The sequence below is a fragment of the Apostichopus japonicus genome, chromosome 14 (genome assembly GCF_037975245.1).
Source record: "Apostichopus japonicus isolate 1M-3 chromosome 14, ASM3797524v1, whole genome shotgun sequence".
Classification (NCBI taxonomy): Eukaryota; Metazoa; Echinodermata; class Holothuroidea; order Aspidochirotida; family Stichopodidae; genus Apostichopus; species Apostichopus japonicus.
In genome coordinates, this window is record NC_092574.1 from 785,229 (window position 1) to 810,323 (window position 25,095).

Below are 25,095 nucleotides of genomic sequence, written 5' to 3' on the forward strand. Positions count from 1 at the left end.
CCCATGTATGTAATATATAGCCCATGGCACTGATTTAACTGCAATAATGAAACTCGTATTAATACCAAAGCAAATATTCTTGATTGTAGAAAGGAAAGAACCGAGTCTCTTGCTTTAGTGGAACTTTATTCAAAGTTTTATCAAACAAATGAACTTGTATTAAACCTGTTTTATTCCCCCTCGGGGGTGGGGGGTATTTTCAGTGAGAAAAATCCTGTCTCACTGGTATGGCATGTGTCCCATCGTACTAAAACAAATTGAACAATTCTAGAAATTGCCTGCAACAATCCCCTCTAGTTGACCTGTTTGATAGAGACTCAATGAAGTGTGTGAGATTGGATAATACTGAATTGGGTGCACTTAAAGATATATAGCCTAGTATGAGCCCATGCACACTTCTTCTGTGGTACTCCCTATTCAGAGTGAAGTGTCAACTACCAAATAGAATACAATTCCCTATAATCCCCCAATCAAACCTTACTGGGGTGGAGTATCATGAATAAATTAACTTCCTGTGTATAGACAGTAGATTGCATAAACTATGGTTGTGAAGTAGCTCATTGGGTACAAACAAGTGTCTGTGTTCAACAAAGGGAAATTGGTATCATTGGCCCCCTAGTGGGGGATATAGGGCCTAATTGTGAAATAATATATACAAGACAGCATGACTTCGGTTGATTGGCTGGAAATCAAATTAAAGCATTGGGCTGACTGCTCGTATGTAATATGGGTGGGTATAGGTGTTTTTGGAAGATTTAGGTAACATTTGAGAGGAAATTGAACTTTTGATGATTGCAAAATTTAAAAAAATCTGATTTAAATAAAAAAAAAATCTGGTTTAAAAAAAAAAAATCAGCAACCCTGGTTCCAGGTTGCCCAATATTCTCCCAATGGCAAGTTTCGAAATTAACCTGAAAAAGTCATCCAACTGTGTATATACCATAGTGTCCCCAGGTTTACATGTACAAACAAAAATATATCGATCTGTCACTGAGTATATTTATGTGTATTCCATACATATTTAACAAAGCACTACAAGTGCTGGACCCATGGGTACAGGCTCATGAGTACGGGTATGGGTATGGGTACCGGCCTATACTGTAAAGGAACTGTGAGTATGGGTACCAGTACCGACTCATGAGTATGGGTACGGTATCGGTTCCAGAGCATGGGTATGGGTACGAGTACTGAAATTGGTACTAGAGTAAGAGTACGGGTACTACAACTCTGATAAACACTAGTTGAATCCATAGGGACATGTTATTAGCAATATCATCATGTTAAATGATTATACTGACTGGGCTTGAAATGAATGTTCAATAAATTGAAGGGCACTGAGCCTGAGGCCATTTCATATTTGAACCAGGGCACCAAGGCCATCCACCTCTGAAGTACAATGGCAATTTTAGTTTTCAAGGGCACCAAGGCCAAACAGAAGGGCACAGAGGCCATGGCCTCCGGTGCCTCTGGTTATTTCGAGCCCTGTTCTGAGCCACATAATCTGTGTTTTTCTTTTAGATACCTGGACAATGGAGGTTAAATAATGACTAGCCTAATGCATTCATGCCTAAACAGATCATGCAAAATCTATATAGTATACTGACAAGATGTAAGGCTACAAACTAATATTTGGTTGCATATATATAAGAAATCATTTTTCTGCTTGGCATTCTTGGCACTTTGTAGAATGGACTACTTAACGAAGCAGTTACGTAACGATAGCTGTGTGGGTTGAGGCCTATATAGGTACTGACGAAATTTTAACTTCCACAATGGATGCATTCATTAATATGCTAATTTTAGCATTTAAATGCTTAAATTCTTTCCATTGAAAGGCTTAGCCAATTTAGAATTTTGTCTCTATAGATTAGAGGGCTGAGCGAATGCATTCATGTGAACGAATGCATTCAAAAATATATTTTCTCTAGACTCTATGGAGGGCTTACCTAAATCTTGGTGAATGCATATATACCCAATAAATGCATTCACCAAATGTTGGTAAGGGGCATTATTCCCTCTCCAACTGTCACACTGTTACAAAATTGCCATGGAATTGCCCTTTGAGAAGGTTTTAAAAGTGAAAATGATGAGACAAAGCAAAATTTGGAACCATTTGTTTGTATCCAATGGCAATATTGTTACACTATATCATTCTCTATCCATTTCAGAATATCGTTTTCAAGCCTATATAGCGTTCAATTCCCAGCTGAGTAAATTACAAATTAGGACAGCTCTGCTAATTGGTGCAAAGATTCTTAACCTTAAAAAATTTTTTTGAATGTACGGTTGGCCCAGCTACATTCACATCATGAGCACAAAGCGCAAGAGAGAAAACCGTAGGAATTACAGTAAACTATGGATGAGTATGAAAAGGATGCAAAATGATGACAGCACTGATTCTAGTGAACTAAGCTATGGCAATGGGCCTACCCAAGATGATGACATCTGTCACGTTCTCAATGAAGCTTCAGACCTTAATAATCACTACAATGATGTGGCCTGCTCATCATCTCAACACACACCTCTAGAAGTAGTAAATAACAATGATGACGTACCAGTAAGCCTACATGAAGAAGTGGTCCCTGATCATGTCAATCTCAATATTGAGTCGGATAGTCATAGTGAACCATATTCTGATACACCATCATGTAGTGAATCTGATACCAAAGAGTCTTTTGTTGATAAAGTGCGTGTGTGGGCAACCTCGTGTAATGTTAAAGGTACTACAGTTGATGGTATACTTAAGATATTGAACGAGAATGGCCATCCAGAAGTTCCACTTTCTTCTCGCACTTTGTTGAAGACACTGTGAGAAGTTATTATTCGGTCTATTTCAAACATGCAATATTTCAACTTCGGTTTGCACGAAATGGTTACTAAAACGCTAATGGGTTATTCGGTTGCAGTCTTTGATCAGATTGACCAACTCAAGTTGCATATTAATATCGATGGATTTCCATTGTTCAAAAGCAGCAAACGCAGTGGCTGGCCAGTTTTGTGTAGTATTGTAAACTTAAATCCGGTTAATGTATTCCCTATTAGTGTGGGGATAGGGCAATCCAAGCCATCTAATTTGGATTTCTTGGCAGATTCCATAGCAGAGATCAACCACGCCTTAAAAGAGGGAATTACATACCAGGGGAAGCATTTCCAGGTAGCACTGCAATGTGTGGTTTGTGATGCACCAGCAAGGGCAATGGTAAAATGTGTGAAACAGTATTCTGGGTATTTTGGGTGTGATTGATGTACTCAAAAATGGGTATATGTTGGGAGGGTCATATATCCCTTGATTGACAATTTGATCTTGCGGACTAATGAAACATTTCGATCTCATCAGCAGGAAGAACACCACCTTGGAGTTTCGCCCTTTTTATTGAATTGTTGGAACTAGACATGATATCAGACTTTCCACTAGACGTACATGCATTTGGTATGTTTGGGTGTGGTGAGAAAATTGCTGCTGATATGGATGAGAGGCCCATGGCGGGAAGGGAGACTATCAGCTATACAAATTACACAAATTAGTGCTCGGTTGGTCAATATGCAGGGTAATGTGCCTAATGATTTTGCTAGAAAACCAAGGGGCCTAGATGAAGTTGATCGTTGGAAAGCCACCGAATTTAGACAATTTTTATTGTATACTGGGCGGTTTGTTTTGAAGAATATCCTAGCTTGTGATCACTATAATCTTTTCTTGGTATTGAGCACTGCAATCTGTATCCTGGTGTCTACCAAGCTGGCAGCTGAACATGTTAACTATGCTCACCAATTGTTGAAATACTTCATTAAGTGGGCATGTGAACTTTATGGTCAGGAATTTGCTGTTTACAACGTACATGGCCTCCTCCACATTGCCGATGACGTTATTAAATTTGGCTGCCTCGACAACTGTTCTGCGTGGAGATTTGAGAATTACATGAACGAATTGAAGAAAAAGGTTAGATCCGGGAAAAATCCTGCAGCTCAACTTGTAAAGAGAATCTACGAGGAAACCGATAGAGTACGTGTAGTAAACTCTGAATCTTTAACTATTTATTGTAGAAGGCCTAACAATGCCTATGTCACAAAATGCAACAAATACTGTTCGGTGGTCCGAGTTGAGAGATACACCCATCACACTTATTTGTGCAGAGTATACAAAGCAGCGCAACCAATTCATGACCATCCATGCGATTCTCGTTTGTTGGGATTTTGCAAAATGCCCAATCATAGCTATGAAATGTTGATCCTGCATTACAGTGATCTCAGGGCCAGATGCTTCCTGATTGAAAATGACCATCATGTCACTTTCATGCCTCTACTCCACCAACATTAGGTAAATAACTAAGTTCTGTCATTTTAATTACCCAAGTCCTAATTAGCTGAGTAGCAACAATACCATACAAGGGTAGGAAATTTGATATTATTTACATGGGCCATTTGTAAGAGGTTTGAATCCAAAGCAATTTCTGGTTTGATTCCAAAGTGATGATAAAAATATCCAGTGTCCCTATATTAAAATGTCCTTGGGTGGCTGTACATGTACAGTATAATGAGTATATGACATTTTGTAAGAGAAGTTCCATGATTTAAAGAAAAGTAAAGTTTGTTAGGAAAGTTATAAACCTGAACCCAAATAAACCCCTCTGGGAACAGTGCTATTTATGACAGTTCCTACATCAATGTATTTCAAAAACATTGAAAAGGCTTATTTTTTTAAGGTTGACTTTTAACTGTGTGCCATTGCATAGCATTTTCAGTGTTTAGTGTTTCTGATTCACCTACAGTACTTTTTCATCGTTTACCTTTATTCCTTGTCATTTGTAAAATTATTCGATTTTGGCTGTGATAAGGCAATACAGTGTATATTTTAAGTACTGGGTTTTATTATGATTTTTCATTATTATTCTTCGTTACCAAAACAATAGGGCCTATATCCTTATGGTTATGCAAAGTATCACAAGGGGTCCTCCTCTCATAATACATTTTTAATGTAAATTCTGTTTTCAAATTTGAACAATAGAAAATTCTCCTGCTGACCACCACTAAAGAAATTGTTCGCACTTTGAATTGCAAACAGAAATAGACTGCATGTAGGCTATCCACGATACTGTTACTTTATAAACAAGTGATTTGCAGTACTGTACATAAAGTAATTATTCCTAATGTTGAGACTTGGTTGGGCGAATTTGTAGCCACCACGTGCCACAAACTGTTAGTATCAAGTATTCATTTCAGTCCATGAATTCTCAATTATTTCATCCTGTATTATGTACTGTTTCTTTTCAGAACAATGGCATCCAGTACTCCGTAGTCATCTTTCTTAAAGATAACATCGTAGAGTGCGTGCCAAGCTCTTGGATTGAGAAGAGCACCAATAAGGTACGTTGTATTGATATAGTTTACAATTGTGAATAATTACAAGTGTGTAAGAAAAATACAGTGTTCAATGTAAGTCTTCCGTATTTTTACGGAAATCTGTATTTTTAGCTCATACCAGCATGCTGGTGTGAGCTATTGTTACAGTGCGGCGTCTATCACTCTATCCGTCAACAATTGGTAAAACCGCTCCCACTCGCACAGTGTTTGATGGAATTTCATGAAACTTGGACACAAGGACCATTGGGTATAGGGCCATCAGAGATGGTCCAAAATTTGGGGTGAAAGGTCACCTGTGGGCCGTAATGGGCCATTTTGTGGAAATACGCAAAATGCTTCTTCTCCTACAGATTCCATGGTACAATGTTGAGGGTTTGTCACGATAGTACTATGGTAGTTTTACCTTCAGGGTGTTCATGAATTTGAGATCAAAGATCAACTAGGGGTCTTTTGTGGCCCGGGCCGCGGCCCTATATTTTCAAATTGCTCCTGTTCGTACAGTGTATGGCCAATTATAATGAAACTTGGTCACAATGTTCCTCGGGATGAGAGTTACGAGGGGTGTTCGGAAACTTGAGGTCAAATGTCATTTAGGGGGTCATCGGGGGTCATTCTTTGTAATATTTTCAAATATCTCAATCTCCTCAAGATTTTGATGGATCATATTCAAAGTTGAACTGATGATTGTTGGATTGTGTATGAATAAGGTGATGCCTAAAAAAATTTGGTCCAAAGTTAATTTATTACAATTAATCCCCATTGTTTAAAAAAATCTGAGCCTTCACTTTTTGCCAAAGCTCCTTTAATTTGTCTCCCAGTTTCTGCAGTGTTTGTTTACATTTGTGGTTAAGCTCTGCAGAGGCTGTTAGTGGAATTAAAGCAGGACTGGGAGTTGTTATTAACTGTTGAACTGTAAGCATGAGAGCCCTATAGCCAATCAGCACTTGCGGATTCTTAGAAGTCTTTGAGCCTGAGGTATGTAGGCAGCTTGTGAAGTTATGTCTTGTAGGGAGTGCTTGTGAAGTTATGTCTGCTAAGGTAGAGGGGAGAAAGTTTAATAGGGTAGGTCAGTGCATGGTATTGTTTGAGAGAGTGGGTAAAATAGGATTTAAAGGGGGAAAATAGGAATTATAGCCAGTGGTGTGGCCAGGATTCTGCTAACGGAGGGGGGGGGGTATCCCTCATGGGCCCAAAATTGGTTTTGTGGGCCCTACATTTTTCAGCTCGAAAAGGTATGAGCTTCTGCACCATTGGTGCTCTAGTTTTAAATTCCATTAAAGTTTCCACAAAATTGTACGAATATCAAAGATACAACGCGGCAAAAATGCCTGGCCCGTTGCAGAAAGCTAACTTCAATTTTCACTCATCGATCAACCATAATACCATTTCCTGTTACGCATCGCATTGCAATGTACAACATTGTGCCATGTGAACATCGTTGCGTACGTGCGAACTTCAAATCGCCATACACATTTCTGTCGTTGAAAAACCTTGCCTAATTCACATCTTCTTAACTGCTGGTGCTCGACATAAGTTTCGGAATTAACGCTTGTGATATTTTTGAGCTGCGGAATTCTACGGGAAACGCATATGATAGTTGATATTCGTGATCGCATTCGAATGTGAGACTGTTTTTTTTATTTCTGAGTTCGCTGTGACGTATTCGTAACTTTGAGCTAGCCTAACATAATGATAGTGTGTAAGTAGTCAGAACTGGGAGTAGGATGTGTTAGCGCTAATACTTTTGAGCTAGCCTAACATAACAATAGAGTGTAAGTAGTCAGAGCTAGGAGTAGGATGTGTTAGGACGGCATTCAACCGGGGTCTCCGAATAGTTTCCGTATTTTTTGGGGGGCTGCACTTACATCCATGAGAATACTTACTGGCAGACTAGTTAAGTTAAGCTCACTTTAATCAGGAATGACACTTTCCTCATTAATTTATATGAATTGATCCTGGATCTGTCATATTGGATGCAGCACCAGCAAACTTCCCAGGTTGTCTTATCAAATATAGTGCTCCATTGACAATGAGGGGGGCTTTTAGGACAAATCCTGCTCCATGGACCTCCATTTTACGACCCCAAACAACAGATATATGAGAGAACCACAGACTTTGACCACTCTCATAGGTCTGGAGGAGCTAGTTGAAGTAAGGTACTGTAGCTAGCAGAACTGCACTACATGGCAACATGGCAGCAGAGAGGCCAAGTGCAAAAAACTTCAAACACCAAATCCATCCTAGCCAATTTACAGTAGGCTAATAGCTGGGCCGGTGCGTATCTCTGGTTTTCATAGCGTAATTAGCAGATGAGAGTCAGTGACTCCCCTGAACAGAACGCCAGTCTATCGCAGGTTAAGGCCCCTGTTACACTGGTTAACTCATTTCACAGCTAAGTGAACTGAAACAATTGGTAAGTGTTTTGCTTAACAACACATCACAGTTCCCAAGTCGCGAATCAACCAGGACTTTCAGATCTCAAGTTCGACTTCTTACTACTGAGCTAATGCACTCCCTTAGGTCCAAGAACTAGCCCAGTGTAGTTCTACAATATAGCCACTTTGGAAAAGGACTCTTGCATTCTAGTGGAGAATTGAATTCCAAGACCTCTATAAACTCAACAACCAGCTCACTCACTTTGCAGCCAGGTGTGCCACACTTCCACATTAGCTATCATACAAAAATTAGTTGATTTAATTGTTTGTATTTGTTCTTTATTATAGCTTGTGTGTTACTGGCCATCTGGTAAGGACCTGAAAAGGAAAATCCTCAAACAAGAAATTCCTGACAAAGACCTGTGGGATGCTTATCCTGTCAAATTAGTTGGCAAACCAGGTAGGTTATATGATTATGGGATGAATATGAAGGCTTCCATGAATTAGTGTGCAATCAATGACAAAAAATTGGGGCCATTCCTTAAATAGGCCTTACTTAAACATAAATTGATGTCATACTCTAGTCAACTTCCCACTGTTTTGAAAATTACCATACTCTGCTGTAGGCCACATGCGAACAATGCAATACACATTGAATCTAGATGCTAAAAAATTACAATTATCCTAAGTAATCTTTAGCCATGTTTCGAATGGCATTCGAACATGGGTTGGAAAAGTTCTGCAGAAAATATAAACCGTCATTTATGAATGATACAGAAAATTGACAACGTCAAATATTAATATGACCCCAAGCATGCCCATCATAGCTTAATGATTAGAGCACTCGTCTCTTATGCTGGCGCCCTTGGTCTGATTCCCGATAGGTCTGCAATCAGTACGTGTTTCATAACTGGTATATCAAATTGTTGTGGCTTTTTAATAAAATGTCCAGACAAATAAATGCTTTTGGGACATGAAAACCTTGATGAACTGAATATGTACCGTAAGCTACTTAGATGCCTGTAGATGCACAGTGTAGGCTACTGTACTACTGTTAATTATGTCTTTTTTTCTTGACAGAATACAAAGATTATGAGTTTGCATGTCGAATTGCTAAGAGGGCAGAGGAGACCTCGACAGTGGAGTCTGAGGATGATCTCTTTACGACCTTACAGTACCGCCCATAAGTGACTTGGAAAAGATAAGCGCGATTCAGCGCAAAATGCGGCTTAACTGTAATTAACCGCGCTCCAAATAAAGGAACGCTACTTTCCCGCGTTCCAAATAAAGGAACGCGAAACACCCATGCTTGCTATTCACCACCGAAAGAATGGGAGTGAACCGATCGATACAACGCTATTCATAGCGTGGAGGTAGTGTAAACCGATCGCTTGTAACAATCAGCACACGTTATATGCAGCACAATTGTTAATACCCAGAGTAGGCCTACGATTACGAAGTTTACGAACTTTGACTGAAAGAAAGTTTTAAACAAAAATATTTTCGTGTTGAAGGGCAAAACCTTTTTAAACGTGTTTATTTTATTCCCCGATATGTTCTGGTTACCAGAAGACAGAAGTAATAAAAAGCAAGAAGGAAACTTTGTGCCTTATCCTTTCGCCATGACACTAACAGACCATTTTTTTGTAGTAACATTAGGCCTAGTGTTTGTGTGGCATTTAGGCACATTAGGCCAGTGTACTAGTACGAAGTTCACTACTTTGACTGAAAGAAAGATTTAAACAAGAAAAGTTTCGTGTTGAATGGCAAGACCTTTTTTATACATGTTTATTTTATTTCCCGATATGTTTTGGTTACCAGAAGTAATCAAAAGCAAGAAGGAAACTGATGGAAATTTCAAAATGACTAGTTAGAGTAGCTGTATTATGTTATAAATGAAAAAAAATTTAGTCTGTCTAACAATCTTTAAAAAGTTTAACTTACAAAATTTCTGATATTATGAAACAAACAACATTCGGCAAAGCCCCGTTTCTAGACTGCATAACAATGAATAGCATGCACTATACTACAGTTGTTTAACCCTACCCAAATACTCTGTACATGTGCTGCAAGTTTTCCCAGGTTCCTTGCCAAACAACTGTGAGCTCATCCCCTGTTTAACACCTGTTTGATAACATTTTTGGCACGTTTCCAAAAAACGTTGTACATGGAGTAAAATGTTTGGCTCCACTCTAGAATTAATTAAGTCAGTCAGATAAGAAAAGATCGGTAAAGTTATGAGAAATATTGTCTTAAACGTTCAAGAAGATAGGTAAAATATCCCCGTTACATATAGGCAAGTAAAACACACATTTCAATCCAACAGACTCTTCCGCATGAACAAAACAAGCTATTCCCCCATGAAACACGAGGCACAGTCTTTACCATACACGCATAGCACGATTAAGGCCCCTAGCTATGGCCATCTTTATGAAAGTAACCCTTGTGATCACATTTTTTAGGCCACTTGGCATGATTGACTAAATGCTTTATATTGTTTCCATGTTTTTGTAAAAACGTCAACTCCACAAAATACAATTAGATGTGTTTTAGAAGTTACGTGAGATCCATAACTACCGAGATGGTTAGGCTATTTGCTATACACTTAACTATGTTACGATATTAATTTTCCGTATTTTTGGAAATTCTAGAAAAGACTTTCTTTTCTCCCCGATTTACACAAGATGTGGTCTTATATTCCTTAATGGGTGTACTAGAGCCTTGTTTACATGACATTAGTTGCATTTAGCAAGATATGCCAGTTTCGCGTGAATTTGTCGAAATTGTTTTGGTCGATCTTTTGTAAAATTTGAAAGGTGTTGGCCTACCAGTACCACCTTAATTTTCGTACACAATTGGTAATTTCTCTTCTGATTTTCATTTTTTCCCCCTCTCTGTATACAGTCAAGTGAATTAGTGCATTGAGTATAAACTTTCGCGAATGTAAGAACTTTCGGGAATATTGTTTTTCCCGATCGGACTTTGAGAACTGTTTGAATATTAACCAGCAATTTTTATTGTTCGCGGGAAGTTTTTATGCTAACGTTTAACTCATCAATCCAACTGATTTGCGCACACTGAATTTAAACAGTGCAAGATTCCTGCTTAACACTATCCCTTCTCTTGAGCGAGTATAAACTTTCGGTCTTCCTTCTACTGGCGACGATCGATATTCTTTTGTTACCGGATTGGAGGGAATTAAGTAGGATTACAGCCATTGACCGTCTGACAGTAACAATGAACTTCACACTTCTAGCGGGCATGAATAGAAGTATGGAAGCCTTCCGACAAAATCTGCGTCTGATAAACAGTTCCCCGCAATTAACTGCATTTTATTGCTGGTTTTAACAAAAGATAGAGCGAGGTTTAAACGCACAGAGCGCAATAAAAGAGCGCGGTTTACCAAGTTACTTATGGGCGGTACTGTAGCTGTTAGAAAGGCAATCAAAATTAGCATAATTAGTTACTAACAAATTAAAAGCTAACGAATCATCTCCCAAACTGTAGGCTACAGTATATGTTCTGATGATGAAACATGGTGTGCAGTATGTATCGGACCCAGGGGTTTTGAACTGATTAATACATTGAAGTATGCTAATTGCTTCGGTTACAGCCTAGCATAATTTATGAATTAATGAATATAAAACCTTTTTCCAACCATACGAGCTGTGATGTTGAAATATAGACTTGGTATTAAGTAGCATCAGTGTTCTCCACGTGTAAGGTGGCGGTAGCGTCGGCTGTTACAATCCTGCCCAAACCCCCATCCAAAAAAAAATGATTTCCGACCAATACACACATATAAAAAGGAAATGTAATATTAGTATATCTAATTTTTCCTGTACCTTTCTCAACATTAATTGGTTGATGTGTCTATGAGTGTATATGTTCATGCATGTTCACAGTCACCTGAGGCAGTCACAGTGCAGTATAACAAGCAGAATTTTCTTTTTCGGGGTCATCTAAGGGGGGCGGTAAATATTTAAGGGGGGGCGGTAAATGTGAAGGGTGGCTTTAATGGTGAGGAGGGCGGGCTGCCCCCCCCCCCAAAAAAAAACCTGTGGAGAACACTGAGCATTGAACTGTCTATCTATCTACTTCACCCTCCCATTCTAAGAAGTACACATACACACCTGTAGGGCTCGAAATAGCATGAGTAAAGGGCACGGCCAAATGGAGAGGTTTTTGTTAACTTTGAAGGATTTTTAATGAGGCACATCGTCAAGGGCACGATGGCCATCGGTGCCGTCGGTACCCGTTATGTAGCCAAATTCACCAAACATAGTAGACCAACTGCAATTCATTCCTTGAATTCGATTTCATCTCTCTTAATTATTAATCTAGCTAGTTGTTTTAAAGAAAGGTATGCTATACTTTGTTTTCAGTGGATGCAATTTCACCTGTGGAGTTGGCCCTACCATCACCCTCTCCTGTGGAGTCGGCTCTACCCCTACCCCCTCAAAGTGTGAGGATTGTCCCACCTCAAAACGTTGGTAAAAGTAAAATTAATGGTGTGACGTGTGGGATGTTACCATGTAAAATGTTGAAACCGAGTGTAATCAGTGAAGACCATGCATTCAACTCCACTTGCTTTATTTAACATTTCAGTAGTGTACTAGACCTTAATGCTTATTAGGCATTCCCCTTTTCCATAGTCTGAAAGTATATGTTGAAGCCTGTAGCCTCATGTATTGATTTCTAACAATATCTTCAAAATAAATACTATTCATTTCAGAATATAGCAAGAATTGTTGTAGTTTCAGGTATGACCCCACAGAGAGTGCAACCTTATCAATCCTACATTATGTTGTAGGCTAATATATGTGTGAATTGATTTTGAACAAAAGTTTGAAATAATTATTATTCATTTCAAACTATTGTAAAATTGTTGTTGTTTCAGGTATGACCCCACAGAGAATGCAACCTAATCCTGCAGGCCGTGCATCACCAAGCCAAACACCAAGCCGAACACCAAGCCAAACACGAACACCAAGCCAAACACCAAGCCAAACACTAAGCCGAACACCAAGCCAAACACCAAGCCAACACAAACACCAAGCCAAACACAAAGCCGAAATGCAATGCTTGAAAGTAAGTTATGACTGTGTTACCTAAATTTACTTCACAACTCCTCTACCTCAAGACACATGTAGCCTAACCTATAGTCTACCTGTAAATTTACAATAGGCAATAAATATATCACAGGACTGAGTCCTACACCAGGTTCCTAGCTGCAATAACCAAACTGAATTTTACCATGTCCTGACTAGGACATGGCAAACAAGACATTCGCCCATATCAAATATATCAAAAGAGGCAATGATCACGTGGAATATTATTCTTTTGAATCCTAAAGAACGCAAACCAAGATATGTCGATTAGACTTGAAACGTGGCAATAACAATTCACAATCATGAAAACAATAGCCACTAATTGGCTTACTGTGTGCTGCTCTCGAAAGCTATTCTTTGTTTTACGATCCTCGTGGCATCGTGTAAAATCTACTAGGGAATACAATGACATGCAGCCACTACAATTTTAGGTGGAACATTAAATGTTTGTTGGCTTATATTAATAATATTGCCTGAAATAACTGATAAATATTGCTATAATCGAAAAGATCAATCTCTAAGAAAATTGTTTTTGTTCAATTTAATGGGCGATGGCCTTTTTTAGAGAATATTGAACATGATATAATTAGTGATGTTTTCAGGAGCATACAGCATTACGACTGTGGGTCTATAGGCCTTACCGGTGACAATTGCGTTATTCATAACGGTAGCCTTCGGCTAAAACAGAAGGCTAGCTCGCCGTATGATAAGCTGGGGGCTGCATTAATTAATTACAATACCTAATTTCCTAACGATATTATTAGGCTTTGTAATATTTTTATTGTAATAGTTAGTCTATCACTAAGTGTGCAAACCGGGGTGTTGCCATAATATATCTAGGCTACTATGGAACATTTGGCGAATTTCTTCAAATATCGACTTAGAAATTTAATATACTATCGGAGTTTTCAAGAAAGCCAAAGAAAGCAATTTTAATGAAAAATAGAGCTGAAATTCACTTGATGGAGATGAAATACCATCATTTTAGTGGAGACCGCGAAATTTACCAAATTTCGTGGGAACAGCAAAATTCAAAAACATAGCTAAAACCGTTTAAACAGTAAACGAACGTTTATTCCGACCGTTTAAACGTTTAGCAAATTAAACGGAAACTGACAGCCCTAATCTATCTATATCTTATATTCAGCTAAATCATGTAACAGTAATTATATCAAGAGCAAAATTAGCTCAATTATGTGGTTATTGTCAGTAAAATTCCTATTTCGGTTTTCTTTTCAATTAATGTATAGGTGGGCCTACTGATGGTGAGGACATTATGGCAATGCTCCAGCAGCTGTCATCCAGCTTAAAGCAAGGTAATTATAGTGATAGTTTGCTAAAAGATGTAATATTTGTTTGAATCTGTCCATCACAAGATCCCAACTTTTAATGTATCACTACTTTATTTTGTTGTGACATGCCATGTTTCATTATGATATAGAGAGATATATATTTACTTCAAAGTATACCTCACCTTCCATACTTTAAATGCAATCTGGCACCAGACCAGATACATCTCGAATTACAACAACGTTGCATCATAACTAGGATGCTCGACCACGCACTGCCCCAGACAACTGTCAATCATCTTTCTCTAGCTCTACGATGAGATTCGAAGTACACACCACTAGACTGGTCCCAAAAAGTAGTCATTATTTCCCCTTTCGGACCTCAGTGTTCTTAATGTTTTTACCCACTGAAAGTTCAGGTTTCCCAAGTTTTTCACCGAATTGAGGTAATACTAGGGTTTTTATAGCCCGAGCTGACTGTCTAACGAAGACATATGGGCATCATAAATAAATGTTTGTTTATTATGATTTGTTGTGTGTTTTCTTATTTCACTAGTTACATCTTGGCTAACAGCTTTGGAGACGGTGGCGGCAAAGTTCCTCAGTAATGTTGGGGAGGAGGACCTGGACATGGAATCCTTGGATACCGTGTTGAAGACCAGGATTGATAGTGAAGAGGCCTTGGAAGAATTTGAGCTAGTATTAGGCGAGGATGAATGAAAGAGGAAGAAATTGGTTAGTTCATTGAGAAGATTATATACCAATTTCTACATCCCTCCGGGTGTTCAAATGTTTATTTTTTTCCGAATATAAATCGTTTTTGTTGGTTGTTTGGGAATTCATTTCACGATGATTTAATCCCCCGTGATTGAATAGTATTTCCAATCACCACACCTGCAGACTTAGTTCTGCTGTACACCGCACACAAACTATACTACACTAGCCATGTGACTAAACATATTTGCAATTTTTGGTGCCGGGTAAATTTTGTAAGACAATTTCTCAAAGAGCAGAGTAAAAATCTCCCTTTTCTGTTATCATAACTTAGCATCAATATTTTTCCTGTAGTAGGCCTTATGCATTAAAAACGTTTGCAACTTCTGTTAAGTTTTGTGACATTTCGAGATTGACTATATAGTAAGTAGAATAAAAACCATAAAACGTTAGTCTGTTACTGACTCACTGAGTGTTAGGGGTGGTAGAAAACAGATCGTAACTTTGCCGCAATAAAATTTGAACAATATCATATTTGATCGTACACACAATATTGTCTTTAATTCTACAGAATTCACTGTAAAATGTACATGCACCTTCAACAACACCCTTAATTTTTGATGATTTGCAATCAGTTCTCTAAAAACGTTACCCGATTTGAAATTGCCTCATCACCACACCAATTCAATGAATTCATCAAATTAGTGTGGCGATAGGATAAACTTTGCCATTTTTATTTAGACCTGTTCATTAACGAAACTAATTCTGAAACGACTAATTCTAAAACAAAACTAAATCTGAGGGCATAAATGTGCAAGCTGAGGTCTAAATTTGATTTTAACTACAATATTCAAGGCGTTTGACTAAATCATAAATCTAAAAAAAGGTTGGCCTAGGCATATTGATGGTGCCGACTACATAAATTCAGTTAAGGCCTATGTAGACATGAACTGTAAAGCACACATTCAGTGTCACATGTTTAACTTAACTCAGCAACAGGGGAATTTATGCATGTACTTATGCCCAATAACGTGACTTTTCAGTGATACTAATTGAATTTGAGCTGAAAATGAAAAGGTAAATGGGTACTGGGAATATCAGGTATTAGTCAATATGAGAAGATATTCTATTTTATACTTGGTATGCCAGAATATCTGGTATTTTCTATATATCGGTTTGAGGCAAAATTCCGTCGGTATGGGTAAAAGTAAAATACTGAGTATATCAGTGTACCGCCAGACCTTGGAAGAAAGTAATAATCAAAGTGCCCCAACATGTTATTTTTCCCCTGTCCGAATTGTATTATTGATATCTCTCTCAATTGTGTTTTTGTACAAAAAGGAGTTAATGAAATATTGGATCCAAAAAATTGAAAATGAAAACTCTTAATGTTTCCAATTCTGATGTTTGAAAATTACTTTGATAACACAAATTGGTATTTTTGATAGAATTTTTTTTATATAAAAACATAAATGAGAGAGATAAATATAATACAATTTAGAGAGATGTGACTGAGTGGTTATGGATGTGATTCGATGATTGCAGGTTCAACCCTATGTTCATTGCATCTGTGTCTTTGGGCAAGACACTTCTTCTTGATTACTTCACTCTACTCAGGTAAAAGTGGGTACCTGGGAGGTTGACTTGCCAAATGACGCAAAGTAAGCTGCTGCCTCGTACCTACGTATGTGTGGGTCAGACAAGTTATGACCACAATATAACACATTATAAATGTTCATTATTATTAAATGAAATTGTTCATGTAAAGAATTGAATTAATAATTATGGATATAAGAAAAGAGATATCCCACAAGTTGCACATGCACAATACAAACAATATTGTGCAAGCTTGCGGCTACTAAAATGAAACTTTTATTTACAGGTTTTGATATTAGCTTCCATTGAAAAGGGAGTACCAGGGAAAGTTGCCAGGGCCATGATGAGAGCAGTCATGACAAATGGCATCATGTCAAAATTCAGTGCAACAGGGCAAAAGGGTGGGAAGAGGTCGTTCAAAGACACCATCCTTTGCAGTGTAATTTTGAGTAAGTCACATATTTTTTGTACCTTTTAATAGCAAAAGGAACCTGTGTAGTCACACCTGATATATCTAACATTATACCACAGTTAATGTAGATCATTCAACAATGAGCTACAGTATAACTATTTGAAGAAATTTGATTTTTATCTCTGCTGTAGTCACATACCAAAATCTATAAGGCATGTCTCCTCATTATGGGCCATCCAACCGCCAAGTAAAAAATTAGTTATTGCTGCGCTGTTTGAGTGACTACATAGGTTCCCTTTGATTAAGAAATTAAAGACATTTACAAAATTTTATGCGGGACAAAATATACTATGAAGTATTTGCAGAGATTTTGTACCAGGGCATTTTGTCCAGTCGGACTATATTTGATGTGAGGGTGGGACACAATTTTCAGAAGATAATGTCCGACCGGACTAAATGTGCTGGTACAGAGTTGCTGTCCCTGCGGACACTTTGTACAGGGGGACAATCTGTACTGTCACACCAGCTGCGTACGCGGCTGTACATGTCGTATGGTATTGTGGATTGTGCAATGTTCCTTTCAAGTTTTAACAATCATTTCTTGAATACAAACTTTGCTCAATGTGTTTGAAAAGATTTTCTCCATATCCTTTGCTGTTACATTGAAGTTAAATAATAAGAACAACACAAAGAGGACAAACACGTTGGATATAACAATTTATTTTGAACTGCATCTTGTCATTTGGGTGTGTACTTCTCACAACTACTAATGTTGGCCACCAAGGTCAGTTCAATACTACAAGGTCAACTGATTCACACATAAAAGGGCTGCATAGCCTAATGTTAGACCTAGCTATCCACCCTCAAGCACTGGTAATGATGTGTGCCGATCGTAGCTGACAATGTCGTTTAGCAAAAAAGGTTTCTCTTGTTGCAATTTACTTTCATATTGCAAAAAGAACAGTAAATAGGGGAAACCAAAGTCAACAAATGATGGAAGGAATCATGGAAGCTTAACCTTTGTTTTTTTCAGTATTTGCAATTCACATTTCCGTATTTTGTTTTTCTTAAAATAAAAAATAGTACCGAAATTTGGACGAAAAAAAAAAGGTTTCGGTACTAACACCGGTTTACTGTGCAAGCGTAATAGTTTAAATACCCTTAATGAATTGAAGTCATTTTGAGTCATGGCAAAATGTGTCATATTTACTGTACCACCAAACCAGAGAAGTAGCCCCACATGGTATTTGTACATGCCCTTCCACCAAATCAGATGTCCATATAGAAAGGGTCCACCAGGATTCCTTCCAGTACATTGTAGCCAGACCCTTCAGAGTCTTCCACATAAAAATTCCCAAACTTTCCTTCTCTTAAATGTTTTAAAACTATGTGTGCAAGTTTCATTAATCAAAATGTGCCTAACTTGCTATATTTCTTCCTGTGGGATAATAATGTATTCGATATAATTCAATTTTTGGAGCATTCTTTTGAATTTTTTAATGGCTTTCTGAACTTCTTGTACTGCTTATTTATTCTATACTGATATATTTGTTTTCACCTTTCCAAGTGCCACTTCATTGTCCAAGAAATGGACACTGATCATTTTGATAGAGATTGTCATGCATAAGTTGTTGTAGACCTTCAAATTAAACAGTGATTGTAATAAAGCCAGAGTTTTGTTGATCACTGTACTTTGCGATTATACAAAGTTGATGCTAAGAGCTAATGCAGTGATCAAGTGTAAGGATCATGAAGAGTATTTTCAGCTGTAGATGTCTATAGATATTGATAAAATCAACTTTGTTGTCCAAACAACACCATTACAAGTAGCATGTGCAGTGAAGATCACAACGGTTTATTACAAAGTGCTGTAGTCTCATTCATTTTCCTTTTCATCAGACTGTACAGCGTCTAGAGCAGCCAGCCTTGTAACACAATAATAATTATGCCAGACCCTACAACTTTATTCAATGATGGCTCTTGCATTATCTTTGTACTTGTGAAGTTCAGCAAAGAAAAACTGGGCGTAATGGTTGTTTGTTGAAAGGTAAAATGCAGATATATTTAACTCTTTGAAAGGCTTCTCCAAAATGTTTTACTGGATTTTTAGAACTTAGTGCAAAGTAGAAGTATTGTCCTCAAACATAGTATTCATGAACTCATTGGCTATGAACACATTGGCTATCTATCACATTACCTTTAAAGATCGCAAATAAACCTTTGAGTTGGAAGAGTTAGCAACTTTTAAAGTTTCATAGTTATTAATACTTAATGTGGTTTACTAATCAGCAGCGTTGAGCCTCAGGCTGCATTAAAGGTCAAGTGACACGTAACAGATTCCCTTCAAACTTGCACAAATTGAGAAGCTACATATCAAAACCCCATACTCCAAATTTGGAGTTCCACGATTGTTTCTCTGCTGTTTTAATTAAGTTAATAACCAAGCTCATCCATAAGATAATGACATCACGGGGGGAACTGCCAACGTTACCAAAACTTAGTAGGCCTAATATGCTAACCGAGATCAAAGGTGTAAACAATACGTCACAGACAGTAAACAAAATATCATATGAGAATGGGTGCACAACAGTACAAGAAAGTTTCGTGTTCGTCAAACACTGTATACACTGCACTCAGCCAGCCTAGCTGCCTAAGTAAAGATTGGCTTGGACCTTCGAGCGAATCTTATGTGTGCAGTGCTTACTTCACTAGTTAAAGTTTCGTTTCCTATCGCCTATCCGTGCAACTTGGACTTGGAACACCAACAAATCGCCGTCTACAAGACAATGCTGTTCCTTCTCTATTTGGAGAAAGTATCTTCAAATCTCGAGGAGATACAGAAACAAGTAGACCAGTAGTTGGATCGGAAAAGAGTAAGTGTATTTTCTGGCCTAGGCCTACTACAAGGACTAACTTAGTATTATTACTAACTTACAGTAGGCTAATTCTTATAATTTCGTTCAGTTAGTTAGGCCCTAAATTAGATATGGCGCGATAAAGTTAGGCGTAGGCTAGGGCTAACTAAAGCATTTGATCAGTGGTACATCATGAAAAATCCAGAATAACAAGCATCAGATGTTTTCATGTCATTTTGCCCAATAATGTGCTCCCACCTATCTTCATACTCAGAGTCATAGCTCATAGGTTGCACAGTAAATGACATCCTTATATTTTGCCATTTTTGGGTGGTAGGGCTGCAATTTTTGTAACAAGAGAAAACACTTGTGACAGGTGCTTTCAAACAAATCAAACTGCATTCTTAAATGAACTTTCATAACTTCCTTGTTATTTTCTTTCCCAATTTTCACTACTTAGATTAATCTAGAAGCTGTTCCCCGGCCAACTGCAGTGAAAATACAAAGGCATGGATTCTGTAGAATGTACATCTCCATCTAAAGGTAGCATGATCTTATAGACATGTGCTTGTAATTACCCAAAAACAGTTGGGAAATAGGGGAGGGTGGTGACAGGCATTAAAGATTTAAGTAGTCAGTTTTGAACGGGATACAAGAAAATCCACCAGTAAAATATCGAGGCATATATATGGGGGGGGCAAGCTACCAGACAAAAGGGAGGCAGCAGTATGATGCCCCAAAGGTCCCCATAAATAGAGTGATGGATGGGGGGGGGGGTGGGAGGAGGAAATGTGGTGGAGAAGTGTAAGCTAGGGTAATACAAGGAAGAATGGAAAACTTTCATTCATCTATAGAGTATTCTATAGCAGAAGTGAGCACAGGGGCCAAAATTTTAGAAACTACTTGTTGAAAGCAAAATAGCAATTAAAACTGCACATCAGGGCAGGCTGACTAGGGGATAACATACATTGTATTTTATTCATCATATCCGCCTGCCTGACGAGAGTGGTTGAGGAGGCTATACCTGATGACTTCACAGGAAAATATATAGGCTACATCTATAGTTACTGAGAGAAGGGAGATAACATTGTAGTTATACTATATGAAACCAAGCTGAAGTCATTTGCAATGCTCATGGTGTGAATGGCTCATATTTTTGCAGCCACATAAATTAGGAGGATATGCTCTCCTTGAGGAAAGATAAGTGAGCCAGCTAGGCAGCTGACCCCTGTCCAAGAGCAGCCTACTGTATGTGTGTGGTATAATAAGTGTTTATTCTAATTTTCAGTGAATGTCACACATGTAGAAGTCCAGTGTTCACTGGTCCCCCTACCACCATTGAAGTTGCTGACTGGACCAACAGAGACAAGAACACCATCAAAGCAACCAGGGCCATCTCACAGTGGTGATGATAGTCCGTCTGCTGCTAGCTGTGGCATCCTCATCGGAATACACCGAAAAACCGCCAGGTAGTCCGGACTACACTCCATCAGTTCACTCATCTGATGAATCTGAACATGACAAAGATGATGCTTCAAGGTAATTTTCAAGATTGATAGTAGATTAGTCTGGAAAATCAATTGGTGCTATCACTTTCTGGAAAGATCATTATTAATTTTGACACCAACAATGTGGGGCAGTCTGGAATGTGTAGTGAGGCTATCAGTCTTTACTTCAATTAGCGTATACATACTGTATCTGTTAGAGTTGTCACTGGGGTATCTGAACAAGAAATAAAGGCACAAACAAGTAGTTGGATTTAACAGAGTATATTATATCTTCACTTGGCTGGATATCTGCTACTGAATACAAATGGTGAAAGTTGCATCTTATACACTCTTTTACCATGCATTACAAGGGAATGGGACAGGATGTTACTCTGTCCACCTGTTTACTTTACTACATAAACAGTGGTTAAGCTACTGAGACAATGACCACACATCCTGCTGAAAATTACATAATCCATAATATTTGGTGCACAAACAGGTGTATGGTTTTTGTTGTAATCAGTAAAAAATATATTGGAATTGTTCAGGCACAAGTTGTCAGGTAAAACCTGACCCATGTTTCCACACCAATCGAGGTGTATCAGCTCTCGCCTTAGTTGGGCATCCAAAGACTTCACTGACAACTGTGCATTGTGCCATGACTATTGACCGAAATGGAGTGATTGGAATGCCTCTATCTAATTGGTATGTTTTTATGAACTATTATTATATTATTCTTCATATCTTTACTATTCTACAGATTACATATGGGAACTTTTTGACTGCTTGCACAACTTCTGCAGAAGTGGAACTCTGGGAGAGGAGTGTCCTGTTCCTGTCAGAGAAGAGCCACCACCACTTGCAAGCTCCTATGTTCATCCGAACAATGAGGATGCCATAAAACAACACCGAAGCAGATTTCAAAAGCTTTGCTGAAGTGGTTGATGGCCTCCCAATTTCTAATTTTGTTTCATTGTAGTGGGGAGCAATCGACTCTGTGAATTGTCTGTTCACATGGTGTATGGCACAGCTGCAGAGCAGTGTTAATTAACAGGTCACTACAATCCTTTAGGGAAGTTGCTAAAGTCTTACATTAAAGTTTTACTTACATCTGGTTTCCATTGTAACTAACTGAATTATAACATTATATTGGAACAAAAGTTCCAATGACAAGTATTCCTATCTAGAGAGCTCAGACTTCATAAATATCAATTTCATGCTGACTTAATACTTCTATGCGAATTTGGTGTTTCAAACATGTTGCCAATTTTTTGTTTTTCTCGAAATAAATTGACAGAATTTGCTGTTTGTTCCCCGCATGGGATAAAATGTGATTTTTTTTATCCCATTTATGATCAAGTAACCTTGATATTCCATGGATTAATGAACAATTTCAGATTTATTTTCATTACAGTTTTATTAAAATGAAAGCCTAAGCTCTCCAGATCCCATTGACAGAGTGGTTTAGGCTACTTTATTCAAACTATTCTTCTATTTTAACCTAGTATATTTGACATTTCAATCATCCAGATTTTGTTGGCAGGCTACTAGAAGTGACAGCTTTGCTTACAAGAGAGAATACATACAAAAAATTATCGTGAGTTTTATTATTTATTACTGTCATGTACTTCCCAATCTTGAAGGGGTACTGAAGGCTTTTGAAAAATTATGAACAGATATTGTATTAGCATCGAGGTCAATCGAACAATGTAAAATTTCATCCAAGATTGAAGTTAATACCATGAACCAGGAAAATGTATGCTGGAATTCCAAAATGTTCACCATTCAGCCACAAAACAGACATGACTGAACCCTGTTTCTATAAACCTTTGCAGAAATGATACTATGACTTGGCATAAACAGTCCACATTCTCACAGTCTTGATAGTTTAAATCCTTCATACTGTTCAGATGGTAAAGCTTCTCTAATCCTCCTTACTGCATAGGATGGGAGAACAACATAGGCGTACGGGAGCATTTCAGTTTGGGGGGGCAGAACTTTTTGTGCCTAAAAGTTCCTGTGACACTATCTAAGCGGAGCACCACCATCGGTTGGCGCGTAGCGTACAAGAAAATTTTTGGCAAACAATGCCTCTCAGATTGCCGGAAACGGCACTTCTGAGGCCTTGCAAGTTGCATCTGAACATTCTTTATTTTATAATCACACGTTTTAAAATTTACACTTCCCCAAAAATTTGGTAAATAAGAAGAAGAAAAAATAGTAACATCACTTTGAAGGGGAAAAATGGGACAGTATATTTTTTAAGCTCCTACTTAGTTACCTTATTTATTATTTTAACACAGTACTCAGCTACCCTCCAGAAAAACATACATTGTTCAACGACACGTAGGCGGGATAATGTCGCTGTGCCGGGTGAGACTGCAATTTGTCTCACAAAAATGTATAAAATATCACAAAGAATATGATAAACCTGTACTTCTAGGCTTGTAGGCACTCCCCACCCCCCCCCCACTATCCATGAAAAAGAAAATGTTTCTTATATACACTCATGTTGGGGATGTCCAGGTCAAGGGCGGCGGAAGCACTTTTAATCTGGGGGGGGGGCACCGACATCAAAGGGCACTTTGCAGAAATTCGATTGGACTGATGCAGCCTTATATTCAGTACCCTTTATAACTCTTATTGTATTATCTTATTTGTGTAAACACATCATTCCATCAACGCCCCCCCCCCCCCTAAAGGAAAATATGCATACTAACATTGCAATATCCAATGCACAAATTGGGAAACAAGGAACAATTTTTCTTTTGAGACAAAATGAGGTGAAATCATGCTAGTTGCTAATGTAGGAATCTTCCAAATTAGAGTTTTTTCTTGTTAATATCTTAACAAATTTTTTCCATTCGAAATAGCTTTGAGTTTGACCCACATTCATTAAAAGTCACAGGCTTAGCCAGGATTTGCAAAGTTGTATGCACGACTATCTGAGCGGAGCGCCACCATTGGTTGGCGCGGAGCGTACTATAAAGTTTTTGGTTTTACAAACCCCTCAGATGGCCGGAAACGGCCCTTCCCGAGTGTTCATTCTGGTTCCCTGGCCTCTTGCTAACTTGAGGCACCTCAATTTTTATGTAGAAAAAAGGCACATTTTTAACTTGAGGAAAAGTGGGGGGCACGTGCCCCCTGTGCCTCCCCCGGTTTCGCCGCCCTTGGTCCAGGGATACAATTGATTAGTTAATAAAAAATTGATCATGCAAAAAGCGTGGTAGCCCAGATAAACTGCGCTTACGGTGGTGCTACACAGAAATATTCGGGCATCATGATGCTAAATAAAGAAAATCATGGAATTGTCGGGCAAAAATTTGAAAAAGATTCGGGCAAGCTACTGCATATTTATATATATATATTTCCAGATGACAAGAAATTTGGGCAAAAGTCCTGAAAAATTCGGGCAGCCTAAAAAAAAATATATATTTATATATATATATATATATATATATATATTCCTCTTAGGCTACCCGAATTTTTCAGGACTTTTGCCCGAATTTCTTGTCCTCTGGAAATTTGGGGGGGCAGTCTGCCCCCCCGCCTCGTACACCTATATGAGTCTATCCACACTCACTGTGATGAGTTAAAACAGTATCACTCAGTCAGGGAAGCAAGCAATTAAGCTGATGACCATGACCTCGACAAGTGCCATCGAACTTGCAAGGCCTTCTGCTGTTGTTAACACGGCAAGATGCTGCTGAGAGATGTGACACCTCCACACATATGTGGGAGATGTGAAATGATTTGATACTTAGAAGTTAATTTCTTTGCACAATACTTTGAAGAGCAGATGCTGAAGTAAAAGTACACGGAGAATATTGGTTGATTCGTAGCAGTGTTTATTACAGTGAGTTGTTTACAAGAACATGGTGATCGTAACCATTCATCG

At 38.2% G+C, this 25,095-nt stretch overlaps 1 pseudogene; it reads left to right on the forward strand.

The window, feature by feature from the left end:
• Window positions 1-1,123: 1,123 nt before the first annotated feature.
• LOC139980037 (uncharacterized) overlaps window positions 1,124-25,095 on the forward strand; it is a 35,629-nt pseudogene continuing 11,657 nt past the window's right edge.